Source organism: Triticum dicoccoides, chromosome 1B (assembly GCF_002162155.2).
Source record: "Triticum dicoccoides isolate Atlit2015 ecotype Zavitan chromosome 1B, WEW_v2.0, whole genome shotgun sequence".
Lineage (NCBI taxonomy): Eukaryota > Viridiplantae > Streptophyta > Magnoliopsida > Poales > Poaceae > Triticum > Triticum dicoccoides.
In genome coordinates this window covers 460,690,852-460,706,736 of record NC_041381.1, presented here as the reverse complement: position 1 = coordinate 460,706,736, position 15,885 = coordinate 460,690,852, and the positions used below count along the sequence as shown (strand labels likewise).

At 46.8% G+C, this 15,885-nt stretch overlaps 1 protein-coding gene and 1 long non-coding RNA gene across 18 annotated transcripts in view; one reads left to right on the top strand and one right to left on the bottom strand.

The window, feature by feature from the left end:
* Window positions 1-2,159, bottom strand: part of LOC119341351 — a 3,786-nt gene extending 1,627 nt beyond the window's left edge. Inside the window, exons 1-3 of one of the 4 annotated variants that reach the window (XR_005165055.1) lie at window positions 1,753-2,159; window positions 1,359-1,502; window positions 832-1,025 (exon numbers count right to left, since the gene is read on the bottom strand). This is a non-coding gene — a long non-coding RNA (uncharacterized LOC119341351). Of the gene's footprint in view, window positions 1-831; window positions 1,503-1,752 lie in introns of all 4 variants that reach the window. The other 3 variants (XR_005165052.1, XR_005165057.1, XR_005165053.1) reach the window with 3 other exon arrangements.
* Window positions 2,160-5,384: 3,225 nt separating this feature from the next.
* Window positions 5,385-15,885, top strand: part of LOC119341278 — a 25,395-nt gene continuing 14,894 nt past the window's right edge. For all 14 annotated transcript variants that reach the window (XR_005165050.1, XR_005165049.1, XR_005165048.1 and 11 more), the window contains exons 1-4: window positions 5,385-5,667; window positions 5,814-5,880; window positions 7,248-7,317; window positions 7,948-8,481. The gene's annotated coding sequence lies outside the window, so the exon portion shown is untranslated. The remainder of the gene's footprint in view (window positions 5,668-5,813; window positions 5,881-7,247; window positions 7,318-7,947; window positions 8,482-15,885) is intronic.

The following is a 15,885-nucleotide window of genomic DNA, read 5'->3' as shown; positions in this document are numbered from 1 at the left end:
AGTTGCATATGGCATCCTCTCGGCGTAACGACTTCGGGACTCCATTTCAAGACCTAACCAACATTAGCAATTCAGGTATCTGAACTGTTTTTCAGCTCAAAGCATTGAAAACACCAAATCATTGTACTTATTTTCTCCTGCAACCATCCTGTTTATGGCTCAAGTAAATCTTTCATGTACAACAACCATGATTGGGAACACTAAGATCCTGATTGAGACAGTTGCATATAGCATCCTCTCAGCCTAACGAATTTGGAACTCCATTTGTGTGTAAAAAAATGTTACTATACTGACAGTGGTGGTATAGGCATAAATGTTGATGTGATGACGTCTGATCAGGCTCCATATCATGATGCAAATTCCTTCAATGCAAACCGGACATTTTGTAACAAGGAAAATGTCAATAATTACGACTCAGCGTGACGACTTAGGGACCCCATTTGAGGACCTATTCAACATCACCAACTCAGGTAAGTAACTTAAATATATCACCAACTCGAGCCTAGGTAAAGATTTCGTCCACGCAGGCCAAATGGCAGGTCCTAAAGAGTTGAAGAGACAAAGGGAAAGGGAGAGGTATGCACTAAACAGGGCTCATAAGAAAGCTACATCTACTATTCTTAATGCAGAACACACCCCATCTAGGACACCCGCGGCAATATCACCTGGTCTGTCCATTATATTATGTTCTTTATATATGATTGAGCAATCAGAAGTATAATCAAATATATGATCAGGTGATTTCTTCTGCTGGATTTTCACACTGCCGAGAGGCCACTGTGCAATCTGCTGTCACCCAACTACGATACAAACCAGGTGTTGAATTCTAACCTTAGAATATCTTCATTTGTCTGTGAATAAATGTCGCTGTACAAACATTGGTGATGTAGGCATACGTGTTGATGTGATGACAGCAGATCAGACTTCATTTTGTAAAAAGAAAAGATGTGCATAATGAAGCCTCTGGTAGCAGATTCTTTGCAACATTTTGGGTTGCAATCGCCACTTGAATCCTTAAACTGCATCTTGGGTAACAGAGCATGCCAGGTTGAGCAACTAAGCACCACAAATAAAGACAGGGAAGCCAGTAAAAGAGTAAATAAAACATTAGAAGAAATTATGCAAAATTTGATATCACAATAACCACAGGAGCGTCCTTTCCATGTAAAGACCAAGTATTCTTTTTTCCTTTCTGTTCTGACACAAGGATAAGCCACGAGATGTATAAAAAAGAAAACATCCTATTATTTCTGAGCACCCCAAGTACAAAACTATGTGCCTCATCAGAAGAGCTGAAATTCATGAGAAAATATCTCGATTTTCTAAGCTAATCATCTCATGAGAGTTGAGGTAGTTACCAAAAATCTTCATTGTACAACCGTACAGCTTGATCTCCGAAAGTTCAAAGCATGGTTGGCAACGCCGGTAATTTTGGTTGATGAGTACTATCATTAGCCCCTGCATTCCTCAAGCTTCTGCTGCAGCCTGACGTTGTGCTTTAACTACAGAGTAATGCAAGATATGTTAAAACACAACAAATGATAGTACACTCTTAAAATAAATTTAAGTGTGCATTCCTGATGTGCGTTACCAGAAACCTAAATGGTAAAAACCCTCGAAATATCAACCAGATCCCGAATCTCACAATTTAGTAAAATAAGACTAGAATCTCATTCCAACTTCAATTGACAAATGATAGGTACACAAAAACTATGAGTACTGATTAAGAAGCTGGCATTCAATTGCGACTACCTGAGTCCGTCAAGTACCTAGAGCAGCCGAGCAGTAGGCGAGCTGCGAGCGCCTACCCGGAGCGAGTGTGGGAGCCAAGCACGGGGGACAACAATGACAGCGGGCACGTAGATGCACTGGATCTCGGTCCTCTATGATATGCCCGCTCCCGCATCGTGTCCAGCATGCCCCTCTAGCTCCCGTCTAGATCTGCGCTAGGACATGGGGATGGCAGCGGCAGAGTTTATCTAGGGAAGACCGGCGGGGTTGCTGGCGAGGCGAGACCGTCGTGCGGCGAGGAGGCGGCGGGGCGAGGCAGAGGGGAGGAGGAGGAGGCGTCGTGCGACGGCGCGGCGTGCGGAGGAGAGCAGGCAGCGGGGAGAATGGGCGGCGGCCACCATGGAATGGGGAGTGGTGGGGAGAGAGTGAAGGGACAAGTGTCTGCGTGTCTCTTCTTTTTCTTTCTTTTTTCTTTTTTGCTCGAAGCCTTTTTGGTCAAGTACTAATAAGCATAGGCGTTCCTCTAAGAAAATATAAACGTTGTCCAGGTCAGTTTTTCTGAGAGCCCATGTCATTTTCTTTATCAATAGCCCTTTTGGTCATTTGGCTTATATTAGCATCGGATGTTGTCAAAAAAAATATTAGGCGTGTCCGATTTGACTGTGTGGGTGCTATGTTTTTATATGTCACAAGGGTTTAGAAAAATGTTCAGTCATAATCATTTTGATAGCTATTGAGATCTTTATTGATATTTGTTATTGAACATATCAAAAAAATGTAATCATGTAAGTCATCTTGTGGTCTGTGGATGTTAAATTTCATGGAGTACTTCATGAGAGATATTGTGTCCGACAATCCAGAACAGGTATATTTTGCTTCATATTATGATACTTGTTATTTTGTGGTGTGTAAGTATTTCAAAAAAGTCTTATCACTACTTGACTTTATGTTCACATGACATGTTTTAGAAAAAAATGGTCGTCATTTTAATCGACTTGGAATTCAATGATGATGATATAAGAAATCAAGACTTGAAAACTTGAGATATTCTTGGGCTATGTTTGTTGTTTGTCTTGGATCAAGATTAAGATCTAAAATGTTTTAATCATAGATATGATACGTGTGTTGCACGTGCACACTTACTTTGTATCAAAAGATTGATGTGGTTACACAAAGTCATGGTAGCACAAGTTGTATCTATAGATTGTGATACATAGTGATGCATCTTTGTGAGGTTAATTGTGTGCCCAATTTATTAATGCTTCTACGATTTCTGATTTAGTGGTTTACACTGAAGGTGCATAGCATCAATATGATTAGACTTAAGAGATAAGGAGAAATAATGGTTAAATACGAATGTTAAATACACATGGTTTGTCGTTTCCGTAAAAAACGGAGTTATGATAATAAATGAAATATGCTCAAAGTCTAACTTACTTTCAAATTTTGATGTATATGGATCCAGAGTTGATGGCCAAGATGTTGTCTATGTGTGTTACTTAAGTGTCAATCTTTGTGACAATATTGACTAACATACTATTGTATGTAACGTGTTCTTGTAGTCCATTTCAAAACTATATCTGCAAAAGCATAATTTCATACAAATTATGATTTGAAATAATTGTTTCCTAACTAGGATAACTGAGAATTTTTTTCTATGATTTTACGTGCGTTGCACGTGCACGCTTACTAGTTATAAGTAAACAACGGGTAGAGTTAGAGCTGTTGCACTACAAGTTCACCTGGCCCCACGTAAATAATCTGACAGATGAAAGAGGACAAGTTATTCCTACACAAAGCGTGGATTTTGTGCAATCATTGAATCTTAACTAAGTAGGGTTTTGAATTTAGGTCCCATTTGACGATGACTTAGAATGTTGAACAGTCTTGCTAAATCTTAGTCGACCGAGGGTTGGTTACGTCTCAGTTGATACTATATTCGCAAGATCTTACATCGAGATTTGTGCAAAATTTTCTTTTCAGTTTCTTCTTCTTTTTTGTACATGTTATGTCACTTGACCGAGACTGAAGTCTCAGTCGACTAAGACCTAGCCACATCCAATGTTGGATTATTTACCTTCCTATTCATCCTTTAGCTACTTTCAAGTTTTCATCGTCAATGATTTCCATTATATAGTTTAGCTGATAGATAAAGACATGAATTACTAGCAATTCATCGTGGCAACTATTGTTTTGTGGTGAAGCAGGGGTGTTGTGTCATCTGGATCATGGCCATTGGTGTCTGTTCCATAGCAAAGCACGAGCGTTGACACAAACCAAACAATGCATATATTTCTTGGTTGTTTTGCAAAGAATACGGTAAGCTGAAAGCACATTTTTCCAGACTTATTATAGGCTAGGCGAGTGCAATGATTTTTTCTCCCGTTGCAACGTATGAACATATTGACTAGTTATTATTAGCATATAAAAACTCTTATGTTTCTTGTTTCTAATGATTATTCTTTGGCATGGAAGACACTATGATCACGTATCCAGGCCATATTGCACGATCAATCTGTAGCCGGAAATTTGATCATGGTTACGACTTCTGTACAGTCCATCTCAGCAATAATACGATGAACTGTACACTCTAAAACCAATGCAATTCTCTCGCACCAAGCAGCTAATTCAGTTTGGAGCGTACTATCGCATGTAAGAGACCCTTTGCATGTTGTGAAAATAAGGCTCTTGTAGTCTCTCTCCCAGCACCAATTTGGCTTTAGCCGATCTGTCTGTTGCTACAAAATAACCGTCTGGGTTCAATTTTGTTCAACCTTCAGGTGGTCCGGTTCAGCTCCAGTCATCACCTACCGTACTAGTGTGCCGCTATGCCGATGTTGAAGCATTTATCTATCCTGTAATGTGCAATGACATTTTTTTCATTGACAATGTCACTATGTGGATATTTCTAGATGCACAACAGAGAGTTGATGTACTCCTAGATGAACATGCAAGAAGCTTCAGCCGGGGACGGGTCCTTGGCGTGGGTTATCATCATGAGAGTCATCCCTTATTTCTCCGGCATAGGTTCAAGCACACCGTGGTTGTGGGGATTAGCTGAACGGCTAAGTAGTTGTGATGGCAACTACTAACGCTCGTATATTAGGGCATGGCCAACGCTCCAACTTGGAGTGCTGCCCCATAGAAAAAGTCGCTGATGTGGAGGAGAGAAGGAAAAAGGCTAGTGCCTACAGAGATGAACGACCTCTTGCAGAGGAGACGGGTGCTTCGTCCAAAAGTGAAAGAAAGGAAGAGAAAAGAACCAGTCCGCTGCATGTGTAGAGGGAAATGTAAGGGAGGTATGACGCATATGTGGTCCGGTCAATTTATGCGTGCATTGGACAGAAAAAAACGTATACAATGGTCTCAGCCTACATGGCACATCAGGGTAAGATACATAGTGGGAGGAACCCAGCCTCCTTGGAGTTTAGCGCTTCCCGGCCGTTGGATCTGGCCCTTGATGCGTTCTCGTCCATCCGATCATGCCCCAGAAGGATCCCGTCCGTCGGATCGAACTGTAAAACTGTAGATCGAAACAGTATCCACCTCGTGTCCACCGCGCGTAGTTTTGATCGCCCCCCGAGGGCATTCTTGGAATTTTGCTCTGAGGTAAAAGCCCTGCCGTCTCCTTCTCCCGTCGCAAACCTAGCCGCCGCATCGTTCCCCTCCAGCTCTCTCTCCCTCTCTCGACGCTGCCCATCGTAGCACGCCGCCTACAGCCGCTGCCGCCGCCGCCGTGCTCCTATCCACTTCTCCCCTTTCATCTCCTGTCGCCGAGATCGTTGCCGCCGCGCTGCTCTCCCGTCGAGCTCGCCCCTCACCGTTGCTGGGAGGAGACGGTTGACCCTCTGATTGTATCGAAGCCGATGAGTTCGGTGGGCACCGTGTCCTTCTACACCGTCACCGGCGCCGCCTCCTCGTGAGATCCCCACCATGGTGAGCTCCCCCACCCTCCCCTTCCCACCCCGCCCCTCCCCCCTACTCGCCCTTTGCTTCGCACGGTTTCGGCCCCTCTGACCTCGGATTTCCGATCTAAGCTGCTGTTACCGCACGCGTGACGATGGTACTCTGTGGTGATGTAGGATTTGTGGTGATGTAGGATCTGTGGTGATGTAGAAGGGCAGCAGGGCAGCAGCCTCAACGCCACAGGTCTTCCTCCTCTCCCCTTCTCTGCTTCATGTTCTATTACGTCAAACTTGAGCATGTAGGTACTATTTAGATGTGTAACTCTAGATGCTGCTCAGATAATTTGCTTCATATACATACTAACCCTCTCCTAAATGATAAGTAGATGAGGCAGGTGACTTATCTCTGTTATTTTCCAAACCAATAGTATTTTAGTCAGCTTCAGGGTATGTTGAATATGAGAGTTAATGAAGATGATCGTTCTTTCTGTTGAGAGTACACAATCTGACTCATTTTAAAATAGCACCTTATCTTTATGAAAACACTATTTATAGTATGCTCACCTAATGAATCTATTAAACGATCTAAATACCACTGGTTCATAGATTAGCTTGTGCCACCGTTGTTTTTTCACTTATCATGCCATTCTTATTTATGAGTCTGGCCTGGCACATTCTTCTTCCAAATATAGTATACCTATCTATAATACGAATACTGCATGTGCAGAACACATATATGTTGACTTATCATGTATGTGATTACTTCTTTGGACACATCTGTATGCGTGGAGCCTCATTTCTGTAGTTCCTTGGCACAATGTGATACTCTGCATTGTTAAGTATACTTAAATTTGATTCTGTAGATAGGGTTGCTACTTTATATTCTGGTAAAGAAGAGGATGGTGTTTTGGTCCTGAGAAAATTCAAACCACCATCAATCTTTTGTCTAAATGAATTTCACAAAGAGAAGAGCAAGGGCGAACCAGGATTTATTGGCAGCATGATATTGTAATTGATGCGGTTCCAATATTTCCAGGATTCCATGAAACATTATGTGATTATTTCCAGTTTTGCAGTGGAGTGAAAACTAGAATCTTTAGCGTGTTCCAATATTTAATGCATATGTATCTTGTGATTGTGGAAATAAAAACTTGATAACCTTTGACCGCAACTACCAAAGGTCAATGACAAATTGATAACATATCTTTTGTTGGGTGGATGTGGTCTCCTTAATTTCACTAATATAACTGAGCTTCAGAGAATGCCGTTTTATACCATTTGATTTCCCTTTTCATTATTTAAAGGAGGAGGTGATATTAGATTATTGTTATGGTAGGTGTAATCTTTTTTCTTCGATGGTATTATACATTATGAGTATGGAGTTGTTTCATTCCAAGTACAGAAGAAATTGAGTCTGTCTTGAATCTGTGTTTAATTGTTTAAATTTGTTGTCTTTTTGTATCTTCCTTTTTCATGACCCAAAAATAGCTGAGAAAGCATGCCATGACATCATTTCTTTTCCATCCTAGGCTCATTTCCATGCCTGCTATTATTCTTTTTTGTCCTTCCTAAACTGTATCCTTTCTTTACCGTTCTCCTTTTCTTATGCAGGTAACCGCTGAGGATGTTTAAAAAGGACACCACCAATAGCAAAGCACTCTATTGCTGCAATTATATGCAGGTACAAAATCAATGCTAACTTTGGGGTCTCCCTTTATGGCCTTTCCTGTGATCATAAGAGCTACAAAGAGACGCATTTGGTTTTAGGTCTGTATGATTTGATGTATTTATATTTATCCAATGAAAAAGCACTTTGCTTGCTTTAGTAGATAAGAAAACTCTCTATTTATATTATGATATATGTACATGTATAATTTAAATGATGCACTAAGAACTGCTTGGGATAGCAATCGTCGAGGGGGTATTTACTTCTATATTGTTTGGATCGTGTTTACACTATTTTCTTGGTTGTAAAAGATCTACTGTTTTATATCGACCATGCATACAATGTTTACTTAGGGAATTCCAAGTCTGGAAGAAATTATTGATAAAATGTGTGTACATTCAGATCCTCGTGTGTATGTACACTGTAGTAAGTGTCCGGTTGTAATAAAACGTGAAATATTAATTGTTCCTTTATTCAATTACGGTCTTATTCGTTGTTCCTTTATTCAATGGCAGTTTTATCGTGTTCCTGGTTATGCTGCCCATGCAGTATATGATTATATGTACCATATTTTATACTCTGCTGCCTATTGTTATGCTATTCTATGATGTATGCTTATGTGTTTCTTGCTTCTTATTTGTCCAGCGTGTGTGTATCATGTTGTTGGGTTGTTGACATGGCCCATGGTCCAGTTGCGGCTCATGCTCAAGGCACGGTCGAGGCTGGTGTTGGGTTGGTAGGTGGTCGTGGCCGTGGCCATGGGCGTTCTGCTGGTCGTCGTGGACGAGCCACTGGCCGTGGAGGTTCTAATATAGGGCGTGCCCCTATTTCTGATAATGTCGCTGCTTGCCGAGTGCCTGACGCTGGAGCTGAGCCTCTTGACAGGCGTAGGGGTGTGAGTCGGGGGGTGCCTGCTGCTGGAGCTGAGCCTATCGCCAGGCGTGGGCGTGGCGCTCGGCAGGTGCCTGCCGCTGGGCGTGGCGCCATGCCTCAACCAAGTGGTAGGGAGCCAAGTGGTAGCGGTGTTCGTGGCCATGTCCCTGGTCGTGGTGCTGATTCTGGGAATGCAGCCGCTGCTGTTGTCCCTGGTGGGGCTGCTGGTCCTAGGTTCACCGCCGCTCCTAGGCGTGCGGCGGTCCCTGGGATTGCTAGACGTTACGTGCCATGTCAGCCTGTTGGGTGTTGATGGGGTCATGTACCTAGGGTAGGGTCACAGACCTGATCTAAGTACCCTGCCCAAGGACACCCTTGGAAGAGGTCACCTTCCAGTCGACCAACGAGGGACTCACTCGACTGACTTGAAGGACTCGGCCACGAAGACTCACTCGACCACCAGAAGGTCAAGAGGCACTCTGCACTGCAACGGCCTATAATTAAGTAGACTTTATGATAGTAAAGACACTTTATGTGGGGCATCACCTGTAACGCCCCGGACTAAATACACCTTAAACCCTTCATTACGTGGGCTGGCTGGGGTCCTTGCGCACTCTATATAAGCCACCCCCCTCCACAGGCAGAAGGGTTTGGCACCCTGTAACTCATATACACATAATCCACTCGACCGCCTCCGGGCTCCGAGACGTAGGGCTTTTACTTCCTCCGAGAAGGGCCTGAACTCGTACATCTCTTGTGTTTACAACCTCTCCATAGCTAGGACCTTGCCTCTCCATACCTACCCCCACTCTACTGTCAGACTTAGAACCACGACAGTTGGCGCCCACCGTGGGGCGGGTATTTTAGCGATTTTGTGGAGAAGTTGCGATTCTTCTGAGTACTTTCATCATGGTGGCTGCTGGAGTTTTGGTTCAAGGTCGAGAGATCCGTCTCGGTGCTCTCACCTTCGTCGCCGACGACTCCGCCTGGCTCCAGGAGGCTCCACTCGACGTCGATGCGCTCCCCGTCCGCGGTGCGACGCATTTTCGCGCATGTGTCCGCGGCGTTCTGCTGCGGCAACCGTCGACCCCGTATCGGTCGACTCCCCCATCGGCCACTCTCCCGGTCTCCCGCCAGCGCAGGCGCTCGGGCCGGTCGAGGCTTCAGCGGTGGGTGAGGCACGCGGTGGCTCGCCAGACGGCCACCACCCAAGTTGCGGCAATCGAGCCCGACGAATATCTCTACGGCTTGTTCGATCTGTCGACTGGCTCCGTAGAGACTGCATCCGAGTGCGATAGCGGTGATCCAGCGGCGGAAATCCTGATGGTCGACGGGCCCCGCAATCCCCCTGGCTTCGCCCGTGATGGTGGAGCAGGCGACGGAGGCGACCCTGCACGAGACCACGAAGAGTACCAGCCCGAGCCACTCGACTCCCTGCAAAGAGAGGAACTTCGCCGCAGGAACGTGGATGCCCTGCGTACTCCCATCGCAGGAGAAACCCCCGAGGCTCGCGCCTTGGAGGAGGCACGTTTGGCCAATTTGGCCGAACGCACTCGACTGGAGAATCTTCAGCGAGCACTCGACGAGCGCGCGCGGCAACGAGTTCCCGACACCAGTCGACGTCAACTCTTCCCGCCGACTCAGGTATATCGAACCCCAATCCAGAATTTAGCAGCTGCGACCCGTATAGCAGAGTCCATCCAGCCCTCTCAGTCGGAAGCTGGCAGAGGCTTGATGCAGATCAGGGATCTGCTCCGGGCAGCAGGAGATCAGAATTCGGCCGTGTCGCAGTCGCGCAACAGAATTCACAGTCGATCCATCGCTACGAATACGGTTCAGTCGGCTCACAGCCCCAGATCGCCTCCGTGGCGTGAAGGGCGCGAGAATCGGCGAGACCAATATGGTGACCGACTCGACCGAGATGATAGGCGTCGAGTGCCCAATTCCCCTCCGAGGGGTGGGTCTTACGCTCCTCGGCAGCAAGATGACAGACGTCAGCTCAGTGCGGGGCGAAGAGTTCCAGTCGACCCCAGAGAACCAGGCTTCGACGCGCGATCCATTATCGTGCAAGGCTTAGTCGACCGGAACAGAGCCCATCGAGGTGGACTCGACAGAGATGCGCCCACAAGCAGTCGAGTGCATGTTTCTGGTCCTGAATGTTTCAGCAGAGCTATCAGAGCCGCAATTATCCCTCCCAATTTCAGGTTGGCAACAGGAGTCAGCAAGTTCACTGGTGAGTCTAAGCCTGAAACTTGGCTTGAGGACTACCGAGTGGCGGTTCAGATTGGTGGTGGGAACGACGAGGTGGCCATGAAGCATTTGCCCCTCATGCTGGAAGGTTCTGCCAGGGCATGGTTGACTCAATTACCTCCTAGCAGCATTTACACTTGGGAAGATCTGTCCCGAGTGTTCATCAGAACATTTGAAGGAACTTGCAAGCGACCGGCTGGATTGACGGAGCTGCAAGTCTGCGTGCAGAAGACCAATGAGACTCTCAGGGAGTATATTCAGAGATGGATCACTTTGCACCATACTGTGGAGAATGTGTCTGATCATCAGGCAGTCTGCGCCTTTAAGGATGGTGTCAAGAACAGAGAATTGAGTTTGAAATTTGGTCGAACCGGTGACATGACCTTGAGTCGGATGATGGAGATTGCTACCAAGTACGCCAACGGCGAAGAACAAGACCGACTCCGAAGCGGCAAGCACAAGCCGAGTCAGTCGGAAAAGGGAAACACCAGTCGGAAACAGAAGCGGAAGGCTGAACCGGCAGCTCCTGGAGAGGCTCTGGCCGTGACTCAGCGAAAGTTTAAAGGGAAACCAAAAGGATCCTGGAACCCTAAGAAGGTAAAGGATAAAGAAGGGAACGACGTGATGGATATGCCGTGTCACATCCACACGAAGAAAGACGAAGAGGGGAATATCATCTACCCGAAGCATACCACTCGCCAATGTCGACTCCTGATCCAGCAGTTTCAGGGAAAACAGTCTAAAGACAAGGAGAAGGAGTCGGACAAGGCCGAAGACAAGGAGGACAGTGAGGAAGGATATCCGCATATCAACTCCACTCTGATGATCTTTGCAGATGTGGAAAGCAAGAGTTGATTGAAAGTTATTAACCGTGAAGTGAACATGGTTGCCCCAGCAAAAGCAAATTATCTGAGATGGTCCCAAACACCCATCACATTCGACCAATCTGATCACCCGACTCATATTGCCACCCCTGGGAGGCAAGCTTTGGTGGTCGATCCAGTTGTCGAAGGCACTCGACTGACAAAAGTGCTGATGGACGGTGGTAGTGGGCTGAATTTGTTGTATGCGGACACATTGAAAGGAATGGGCATTCCGATGTCCCGACTGAGCACCAGTAACATGAGCTTTCATGGAGTTATACCAGGGAAGAAAGCCGAGTCACTCGGCCAAATAGCTCTGGACATGGTGTTTGGTGATTCGAAACATTTTCGCAAAGAGAAGTTGACGTTTGAGGTAGTGGATTTTCAGAGTGCATATCATGCCATTTCGGGGAGACCAGCTTATGCACGGTTCATGGCTCGACCATGTTACGTGTACCTCAAATTGAAGATGCCCGGCCCCAAAGGAGTGATCACTGTCACCGGTGATCGGAAAAAGGCAGAAGAGTGCTTTCAGAAGGGCTCAAAGATTGCTGATTCCCAGGTGACAGCGGTCGAGTTCGAAGAATACAAGCAAAACGCAGATCCGAGTGACTTGCTGCGATCCAAGAAACCCGCCACAGAATCTGCATTTCAGTCGTCCGGTCAGACGAAGCCTGTTCACATTCACTCGACCGACACCGATGCAGCTCCGACCCACATCTCCACAACACTCGACCCGAAATAGGAAGAAGCGCTCATCCAGTTCCTCCGTGAGAACTGGGACATTTTTGCATGGAAGCCCGCTGACATGCCAGGTGTTCCCAGGGGACTGGCTGAGCATCGCCTAAGAGCCGACTCATCTGCAAAACCAGTCAAAGAGCATCTTCGGCGGTCCGCCGTCCAGAAGAGAAAAGCCATTGGTGAGGAAGTGGCTCGACTGTTGGCGGCAGGATTTATCCGAGAGATATACCACTCCGAGTGGCTCGCTAATGTCGTCATGGTTCCTAAGAAGGACAAATCACTCCGAATGTGCATTGATTTCAAGCACATCAACCGGGCCTGCCCGAAAGATCATTTTCCTCTCCCTCGCATAGATCAAATTGTTGACTCGACCGCAGGATGCGAGGGATTGTCTTTTCTAGACGCCTACTCCGGGTACCACCATATCCGTCTGTACGGACCCGACGAGGTAAAAACAGCTTTCATCACTCCATTCGGGTGTTTCTGCTATATCACCATGCCATTCTGCCTCAAGAATGCCGGAGCCACATTTATGCGAATGATTCGGAAGTGTCTACTCACTCAAATCAGTCGGAATGTGGAAGCGTATATGGATGATATCGTCGTCAAGTCACGAAAAGGTTCCGACCTGCTCGCTGACCTTGCGGAAACATTTGCCAACCTCAGAAGGTATGATATCAAGCTTAATCCATCAAAGTGCACATTCAGAGTTCCTGGTGGCAAGTTACTCGGTTTTCTCGTTTCCGAGCGAGGAATCGACGCTAATCCAGAGAAGATCGGCACTATTCTCCGAATGAAACGCCCTGTGCGAGTGCACGATGTCCAGAAGCTTACTGGATGCTTGGCCGCATTAAGTCGATTCATCTCACGACTCGGTGAAAAGGCATTTCCTCTTTACCGACTGATGAAGAAGGCAGACAAGTTTGAGTGGACTCCAGAAGTTGATGCAGCGTTTGCCGAGCTAAAAGCTCTCCTCTCCACCCAGCCGGTGCTTGCTGCTCCAATCAGCAAAGAGCCTCTGTTGCTTTATATCGCAGCCACAGGATAAGTCGTCAGTACTGTGCTTACGGTCGAGCGGGAAGAAGAAGGAAAAGCTCTCAAAGTTCAGCGCCCAGTGTATTATTTGTCTGAAGTCTTGACTCCATCCAAGCAGAGATATCCTCATTATCAGAAGCTTGTGTAAGGAATATACATGACCACAAAGAAGGTTGCTCATTATTTCTCTGATCATTCCATCACAGCGACGCTCCACTATCAGAGATTTTGCACAACAGAGATGCAACTGGTCGAGTAGCGAAATGGGCGATTGAACTTCTTCCCCTTGATATCAAGTTTGAGGCAAAGAAAGCCATTAAGTCCCAGGCCATAGCAGATTTCCTCGCCGAGTGGATTGAACAGCAGCAGCCGACTGAAGTTCACTCGGAGCATTGGACCATGTTCTTTGATGGCTCTAAGATGTTGAATGGTTCCGGTGCTGGGGTTGTCCTGGTTTCCCCCAGAGGAGATAAGCTCAGATATGTGCTCCAGATTCACTTTGATTCCTCCAACAATGAGGCAGAATATGAGGCCCTCTTATACGGATTGCGCATGGCCATTTCACTCGGCGTCCGTCGCCTGATGGTCTATGGCGACTTGGATTTAGTGGTCACCCAAGTGATGAAGGAGTGGGACGTGAGAAGCCCAACCATGACTGGATACTGCAGTGCAGTGAGGAAGCTGGAAAAGAAGTTCGAGGGGTTGGAGCTCCATCATATACCCCGACTGAAAAATCAAGCAGCTGATGATCTAGCAAAGATAGGTTCCAAGAGAGAAGCCATTCCGAGTGGTGTGTTCTTGGAGCATATACACACTCCGTCAGTCAAAGAAGATCCTTTCACCGAAGAAGCTCCACAGCCCAAGAGTGCCACAGATCCGACTGAGGTTGAAGTCCCAGCAGTGGTCGACTTGGTCATGGAGGTCTTGGTGGTCATTCCCGACTAGACAGTTCCATATATCGCATATATCCTGAGAAAAGAGCTCCCGGAGGATGAGGAAGAGGCTCGACAGATCGTCTGTCGATCTAAGGCCTTTACCGTAATCAAAGGACAATTATACAGAGAAAGCGCGACTGGAGTTGGTCAGAAGTGCATAACACCAAAAGAAGGTCGAATCATCCTCAATGATATCCACTCGGGAACCTGTGGTCATCATGCGTCCTCTCGGACCATCGTGGCCAAAGCATACCGAGCCGGATTTTACTGGCCAAAGGCAAATGAGATGGCAAAGGAAATAGTGGATAAGCGCGAGGGATGTCAGTTCTACTCGAATATGTCGCACAAGCCTGCATCGGCTCTGAAGACCATCCCACTCGTCTGGCCTTTCGCAGTATGGGGGTTGGACATGGTCGGTCCTTTGAGAACAGGGCGAAGTGGCTTCACGCGTGTACTGGTGGCAGTCGACAAGTTCACCAAGTGGATTGAGGCTAAACCAATCAAGAACCTTGACGTCGGTGCTGCTGTTAGCTTCATCAGGGAACTGATATTCAGATATGGAGTCCCGCACAGCATCATTACGGATAATGGGTCGAACTTTGACTCGGAGGAATTCGGAGATTTCTGTAACTCTCAAGGCACACGAGTCGACTACGCTTCAGTCGCTCATCCGCAGTCGAATGGACAAGCAGAGCGAGCCAATGGCCTGATTCTCAAGGGATTGAAACCCCGACTGATGCGTGATCTCAAGCATGCAGCTGGAGCTTGGGTCGACGAACTTCCCTCGGTGCTTTGGGGACTGCGGACCACACCTAATCGGTCGACCGGAAGAACTCCATTCTTCTTGGTCTACGGAGCTGAAGCAGTCTTACCGAGTGATCTTCTCCACAATGCTCCTCGAGTTGAAATCTACAACGAAGCAGAAGCTGAACAAGCGCGGCAGGACGCAGTCGACCTTTTAGAGGAAGAAAGGGAGATGGCTCTGATCCGATCGACCATTTACCAACAAGATTTGCGTCGTTTCCACGCCAGAAATGTGAGGGGTCGAGCCTTCCAGGAAGGAGATTTAGTTCTCCGAGTGGATCAGAAGAAACAACACAAGCTTGCTCCTTCTTGGGAAGGACCCTTCATCGTCACCAAAGTTCTCCACAACGGGGTGTACCGTCTTTACAACATCGAGCATAATATCGACGAGCCCCGAGCTTGGAACGCGGAACTACTCCGCCCATTTTACACTTAAGTTTAATCACTCGGATGAGTTGCAATAAAGTACTTCTGTAGTCTATGGACCTCAAAATAATAGTGTCATAGTTCCTCCATACCCCAGTGGGTGACTTAGCCGCGAATCCGTTTCGCCTAAGTTTGTAAAAATCCTACCGAGTGGTGAGCCAGACTCCCACTCGGAGGCTTAGTTGCGAATCCGTTTCGCCTAAGATTAAATAAAATCCTACCGAGTGGTAAGCCAGACTTCCACTCGAAGGCTTAGCTGCGAATCCGTTTCGCCTAAGATTAAATAAAATCCTACCGAGTGGTAAGCCAGACTTCCACTCGGAGGCTTAGCTGCATTCCAAGTACTCGCCTAAGTTATGAAAATCCTACCGAGTGGTAAGCCAGACTTCCACTCAGAGGCTTAGCTGCAGTCCAAGTACTCGCCTAAGTTATGAAAATCCTACCGAGTGGTAAGCCAGACTTCCACTCGGAGGCTTAGCTGCAGTCCAAGTACTCGCCTAAGATATGAAAATCCTACCGAGTGAAGAGCAGACCTCTCACTCGGAGGCTTAGCTGCAGTCCAAGTACTCGCCTAAGTTATCAAAATCCTACCGAGTGACGAGCAAACCTCTCACTCGGGGGCTTAGCTGCAGTCCAAGCGCTCGCCTAAGTTATCA